Source organism: Rhinopithecus bieti, unplaced genomic scaffold (genome assembly GCF_001698545.2).
Source record: "Rhinopithecus bieti isolate Rb0 unplaced genomic scaffold, ASM169854v2 scaffold_30775, whole genome shotgun sequence".
Classification (NCBI taxonomy): Eukaryota; Metazoa; Chordata; class Mammalia; order Primates; family Cercopithecidae; genus Rhinopithecus; species Rhinopithecus bieti.
In genome coordinates, this window is record NW_016813906.1 from 762,401 (window position 1) to 769,048 (window position 6,648).

Here is a 6,648-nt window from a genome sequence, read left to right on the forward strand (position 1 = left end):
TTTTTTTTTTTTTTTTTTTTTTTTTTTTTTTTTTGAGACGGAGTCTTGCTCTGTCGCCCAGGCTGGAGTGCAGTGGCCGGATCTCAGCTCACTGCAAGCTCCGCCTCCCGGGTTTACGCCATTCTCCTGCCTCAGCCTCCCGAGTAGCTGGGACTACAGGCACCAGCCACCTCACCCGGCTAGCTTTTTGTATTTTTTAGTAGAGACGGGGTTTCACCGTGTTAGCCAGGATGGTCTCGAACTCCTGACCTCGTGATCCGCCCATCTTGGCCTCCCAAAGTGCTGGGATCATAGGCTTGAGCCACCGCGCCCGGCCGTAAGTGAGTATTAACCTGTAGAGTAACATCTAAAATATTTGTACACATTTCACTATGCAAAAGTCTCTAACTTCTATTTTTATATTTTAAAATTCAGGGTAGAGTTTTATTTTAATGTGCTTTAACTCAAAGGCATATATATTTATGCTCTTGTAAAACAAGGAAGACCAGGTTGGGTATGGTAGACCATGCCTGTAATCCCAGCACTTTGGGAAGCAGAGGCAGAAAGATCATTTGAGGCCAGGAGTTCAAGACCAGTCTGGGCAACATAGTGAGACTCAGAGAGAGACTGTGAGATGCTGAGGTGGGAAGATCACTTAAGCTTGGTAGGTTGAGGCTGCAGTGAGCCATGATGGCACCACTGTACTCCAGCCTGGGATGACAGAGTGAGAGATGCTGCCTCAAAAAAGCAAAAACAACAACTAATATATATATATAATTTATGTAATTTGCATCTAGTCAAATTATATAGCTGTCTATTCAGTGTTAATACATGCATTTGGATATGTAAAACTCAAATATTTTTCTCTCTCTCGGTGTTTCTTTACATTGATGACCTTTTATGAACATTTTCAGGAGATATTCTGGGGGGACTGTTATTTACCTCTTTCGGTGTTAATCCAGGCACGAGCCTTGCTATAGTTTCCCAGTTGATAGTCTGAGGGATTCCAATTAATGGATAAAGGATCATGTCCAACACCATTTGGTTATTATTGTTCAGGAAATTGTTGTTTTCTGAATATCCACGACTCATCTTTTGGAACTAGGGATAGGGAAGACAAAAAGCTTTATTTAACTCTGAAATCCAAATGTTTTCAGAACATTACAGATCAGTTATAATTCATTCCTAAGAATTATCTGCTACCATGTAAAGGAAAAATAAAACTAACCTAAAATAAACATAGTATAGCCTAAATCTCTTCACAAAAAAGGATTTGAATATTATGCATTGATAAATGGATGTATAAAATATGAAGAGATGAATAAATATATGATAAAAGCATATAATATTTTAATCTTTTTTTCTTTAGAGACAGAGTCCCCAATTTTACAAGATGAGGTTCAGAGATGTTAAGTAAGTTTTACAAGATCACAGAGCTAAGAAGAGGCAGATCAAGGATTCAAATCCAGGTAAAAATGATTCTCAATTCCACGCTCTTTCCATTCCACACAAGAGGTATAGTACGGGCTAAGACAGCAGATTGGAAATAAACGTTTAGGGTCAGTAGGGACAGAGTCTAATATATTTTGAAGTTAGTTATGATTCAGTTAAGTAATTCTGAAAGTTTCTGTTTGTGAGGTGTGGGGAGAGGGTTATGATATCAAATACAAAAAGAAACTATGCATGCAAACATAAAACATTTGAGGAACTTTTTTACATCAATGTGGACGACATACTTCTTCATTCAAACATTTACTGAGTCATCACTATGTGCCAGGCACTGTATCTAAAGTTGGAACATTAATTTACAGATGAAAATAATGACAAAAGTTTTAACTAGTTATATCTATGATTCAGCTGACACTGGATTCTGGGTTAGGAATACAATCTCCAAATATAAACTGTTCCTATGGAAAAAAATGATCTATCTTGGGACAAGAAGTACAAAGCAGAGATTCACTGACAGATCAGTACAATAAAAAAAAAAAAAACAGCATACACAGGCGTCTGAAGCTCTGGTTTGAGTTTTGGCTTCACCACCTGCTAGCCAAGGCAAGTCATACAACCTTGCTGAAATGCAGCAGTAAAAGCAGGTGATGGTAATACTTCTGACTGACAGTGTGGAAGGAATTAAAAGGGATTATTTTGTGAAAGCACTTTGAAGATGATAAAAGTATCTCACAAATGACATGTTGCATAAATAATAGTATTTAGATTGTGCTGAGGCTTATGTGAAATTTTTTTTTTTTTTGAGACGGAGTCTCGCTCTGTCACCCAGGCTGGAGTACAGGGGCGTGATCTCGGCTCACTGCAAGCTCCGCCTCCCAGGTTCACGCCATTCTCCTGCCTCAGCTGGGACTACGGGCACCTGCCACCGCCACCGCACCCGGATAATTTTTTTTGCATTTTTAGTAGAGACGGGGTTTCCCCATGTTAGCCAGGATGGTCTCAATCTCCTGACCTTGTGATCCGCCCACTTCAGCCTCCCAAAGTGCTGGGATTTATGTGAAATATTTAAAACACAGCACGGGGTCACAAATGTGGTATGCTCTTAAATGTTAATTATAATTAGTACTACGTCATTGTTTACATAAGACAGTGGTAGAGAACATTAGGTGGTAGACAACATAAAGTTATCCTATATGTGTTTGAATGAACATTTAAAAGAAACAAAAACAGAAAAACATTTAGCACACTAAAATTACAGCTTCCTACCAACCAAAGATGTACCTTGTTGAAGGCCAGAACAGTGGAGTAGTTAAGTGTGCAGACTCGAGTCAGACTGTCCAAGTTTGCATCCCAGCTCTACTACTTATGGCATTATCTGGTTCAGATTAATCTCTGTGCCTCAATTTCCTCATCTGTAAAACAAAAATAATAATAGTAGCTAGCTTACGTACTTCTGAGGATATATGGAAAGTGCTTATGTAGTAAGGACTACATAATGTGTGTAGCAGCACTACCACTCCAGAGATCCTCAGATTTAAACAGATTCATAAAGATTAATGTGACAGATAAAAGGAGAGACAGCAACATTCCAATGAAGTATGCCACCAACAAAATGAGTAGAAAGAGTCAGCTACAGATTCTTACCCAGCTTTACCACTTCTAGCAGTGCAACCTATGGCTCCAATATACTGTCTCAGCTATACTGTAAGGAAAATAATACCTAACCTTTGGAGTTATGGTGAGAATTAAATACTATATATAAAGCACCAGCACACTGTTTGGCATACAAAAGGTGCTCAATAAATAATTTATTACTATTATTTTTCTCCTCTCCACTTTGGCCATTATTGGCACAAAAATTTCCAAGAATTAGTTTAATAACTGTAAAGCACTGCCTTGTGCCCAGCTGAAAACAGATTTTACAGAACTTCATTGTTTTTTAAAGGGCTGGTCATCTCAAAGTCAGATGAAAAAAGTGAGTAAATCTGAAAAGTAATGCCCTTTTTCAAGTCACAGGCTGTTTGATGAAAACATGGGGAAAGAAGGCTTGGAAAAGGTCTTGGAAAAACCTTGGAAGGGCCCTGAGAAATTTCTGTTTATTTCTCTCTTTAACTCGCTGGATTATGATTTCTTTGATGGGCTGGGCCTTCTATCTTTGATTCCCCAGAAGTGTGACCAGCAAGGGATACTGCCAAAATGTTTGCTGAATTAATGAAAAGGTCACAAAACCTTAAGAGACATTTAATGTATCCTTTGGAACTCACTCCAAACTGCAGGTCCACAACTCATTTAAACATTTAAGTGTAGATGGGTATGTGCAAAGATGGATGGGGATCTTGTCCTGCTGGATTAATCAATTTAGTTTTGAATCCTTTAAAGACTTGGTTTCTCTCTAGTGAACAAAGCACTGATCTCTACTTGTTTGCCTAGTACTTAGATCGCTTTTCATACCACACAATTTGGGAGGCATGTTAGAGCATATGGTGCACTGTTGTTGTTTTAAGATGGAGTTTCGCTCGGTCTCTCTTCAGGCCAAAGTGTGGTGGCATGATCTCGGTTCACTGCAACCTCTGCCTCCCAGGTTCAAGCGATTCTCCTGCCTCAGCCTCCCAAGTAGCTGGGATTACAGGCATGCACCACCATGCCCAGCTAATTTTGTATTTTAGTAGAGACAGGGTTTCACCATGTCGGCCAGGATGGTCTCGATCTCCTGACCTCGTGATCCGCCCGTCTCGGCCTCCCAAAGTGCTGGGATTACAGGCGTGAGCCACCACACTCGGCCAGGGTGTTTTATTATGATTTTTTGGGCCTTGGTAGAAAACAATCTAAAATGGAATTCAGGGCAAGGATCCTCCCTGAGAGCTCACTTCTCTTCACTTCCAAAAAGATTGATTTTTAAAATATTACCCACGTCAAACACTTAAAAGCTTATATTTCAAATGTGATACTCATTTATGCTATACATGTTTAACAGTACTTTAAATCATTCAAATGTGAAAAAAAGTTTTTCTGTTGACCTTCTCTTTATACAACTGTACTGGGCAAGGGAAGACTCCCCAGCATTAATTCTAGTTAAATGATTGTCCAAGAAATCAGAGTCCGAATTTAAGTATAAAAGGCATAGCACTGATGGATAATCCTTAATAAAACATAAATTATCTCGAAATAGCTGTCATAGTGCACCTCATTCTGGAAAGTATAAATTTATCAAAAACAGTGACAAGAAAAAGTTCAAAGTTCAAATTACTATGAAACCCACTCCCATTCATAAAATACCAAAATCTTGAAAATATTTAAGGTAAAATACGTTATTTACCAAAATAAAATCCAATTTGTTTAACAGACTTCACTTTTTAAGAACACACTTCCCCTCCCATCCCCCACCCCTTCTCTTGGTTTATGTATTTAATACATATGTATTAATAAGACTAAGTCACTTCCACACCAGATAGAGGTGTACAACAGGAATCTGATTTTTTTTTTTCTTATTTCAAATAGAAAAAAAAGCTCTTGGAGACAGAGATGTTTTTCCTTAGGCAGTGGAAAGATGGGAAGAGAGGGGACCCCGTGGGGCAGGCAGGCAGGCAGGTCAAAGGCCTCTGGCCTAACAGAAGGCGGCGGTAACACCGAGTCATCCCGGACCGGGAAGAGGCCTTGTACCCAGGCTTCCTGACTTCTGCACAGACAAGAGATCGGAGGCAGCTGGAGGAGGAAATAAAATCACATCCCAGACCCGGGATGAGGTCAAACCCCTTCAAACCTTGGGCCCGGAGGCTCACTGCGCGGCGCGTCCTCGGGGCACCCCCAGACCTTCGCGCCCCGCTCATGCCCGTGGAGGCACAGAAACTCCAGGGGCGCAGAGCGGACAAAGACTCCAGGCCGCGGGGCGAGGTGAGGGAGAGGCCCGGGGCGCGGCCGGGCGCGCAGAAGCTGGGGTTCCCGCCGCTGTGCGAGGGCGGGACGGTCTGCAGGGACATGGACCGGGCGGGTGACGGGACGCGGGCCGGCGGGCTGCTCCGGGAGCGGCCGGCTGAGGGCTGTCCACGGGGGCGTTCGGGGGCGTTTGGGCGAGTGGGACCCCCGCCCGGGCCGCCTGGGGTGGGAAGTCGCGGCGGGAGCCGGCTGGCTGTGAGGGGTACCGCCCCATGCCGCACTTGCCTCCCCGCGGTGGCCACCCGAGCCCTCTCGGCGTCTCACTCACCTCCACAGGGCCTCGGCTGCCCTCGCAGCGCCTCTGTTACCTGCAGTTGCAGCACCTCCCGCCCTCGCGCCTTGAAGCGCCGCTACCGAGCTGGCAACCCCGTCCGCCGCGCCTCACACTCCGCCCCCACCCCTTGCAGGCGGCTGCGGAGACTAGAGCCGAGGGGCCGCGGAGACTAGAGCCGAGGGGCCGCGGAGCGCCGAGCCGACGCCGCCTGGCCAATCGCGGGTCAACGCCGCAGCGGCGGAGCCAATGAGCGCCGAGCCCTTGCCGGGCGGGAGGGAGCCGGACGGGCTGCGGCCGCTGACTGTCACCTCGCCTTGCCTGCTCCTGCTCCTTCCTCCTCTGGCGTTCACTCCTAGGCTTGTCGCAGTGTAGCGTCCCCACCCTCCCAGCGTCTTGTCTCCTAGCAACCAGATCCTAGGAGCCTGATCTTAGGTGACCAACCCTGAGTCCAGAAGACAGGGGCACATATAGGAGATAAAAGAACCGTGATTAAAGAATGGATGAAATTGTTCTTGGTGCAGATCATTTGGTACACCGCTTAGGTAGAGCGGGAAGATCGCATGATGAGGGACACCGAAAGTATCTTTTAGACCAAGGTCTTTGGGTAAGGACCTGAAGTGTCTTTACCAGGAGGTAGCTCTTTAAAAATGTAAATAGCTCTGGATTACAAATTCAGTTTTCATACATTAATAGGGTGTGTGTGTGTGTGTGTGTGTGTGTGTGTGTGTGTGTGTGTGTTATTGTAAGGAATACTACTGTTGGGCATCTAGTAAAATGCAAATGGCTCAATATTGTAGGGTAACTGCTACATGTCAATATTTCTATCTAATTTCCACTTGGTCTATTCTGAGAACCAAAATTAAATATTAGGATTAGAAAGAACAGAAAAAGTAAAGCCTTATCCAAATGAATAATTACTATGAGATCTGATGATTAAGTAGAGATCAAGTGGTTCACTGTACAGAATGTCAGGGGTTTTTTCCAATTGTATCATCCTGTGACTTTCTACAGAT

General features: G+C 43.8%; 1 long non-coding RNA gene across 1 annotated transcript; it reads right to left on the bottom strand.

Annotated features, from left to right (window-relative positions):
* Positions 1-921: 921 nt before the first annotated feature.
* On the bottom strand, positions 922-5,784 carry LOC108513351 (uncharacterized). The gene is made up of 3 exons (XR_001880866.1): positions 5,630-5,784; positions 2,710-2,840; positions 922-1,080 (listed from the first exon to the last, which is right to left on the bottom strand). It is a non-coding gene; the product is annotated as an uncharacterized LOC108513351 (long non-coding RNA).
* Between the last annotated feature and the right edge of the window lie 864 nt (positions 5,785-6,648).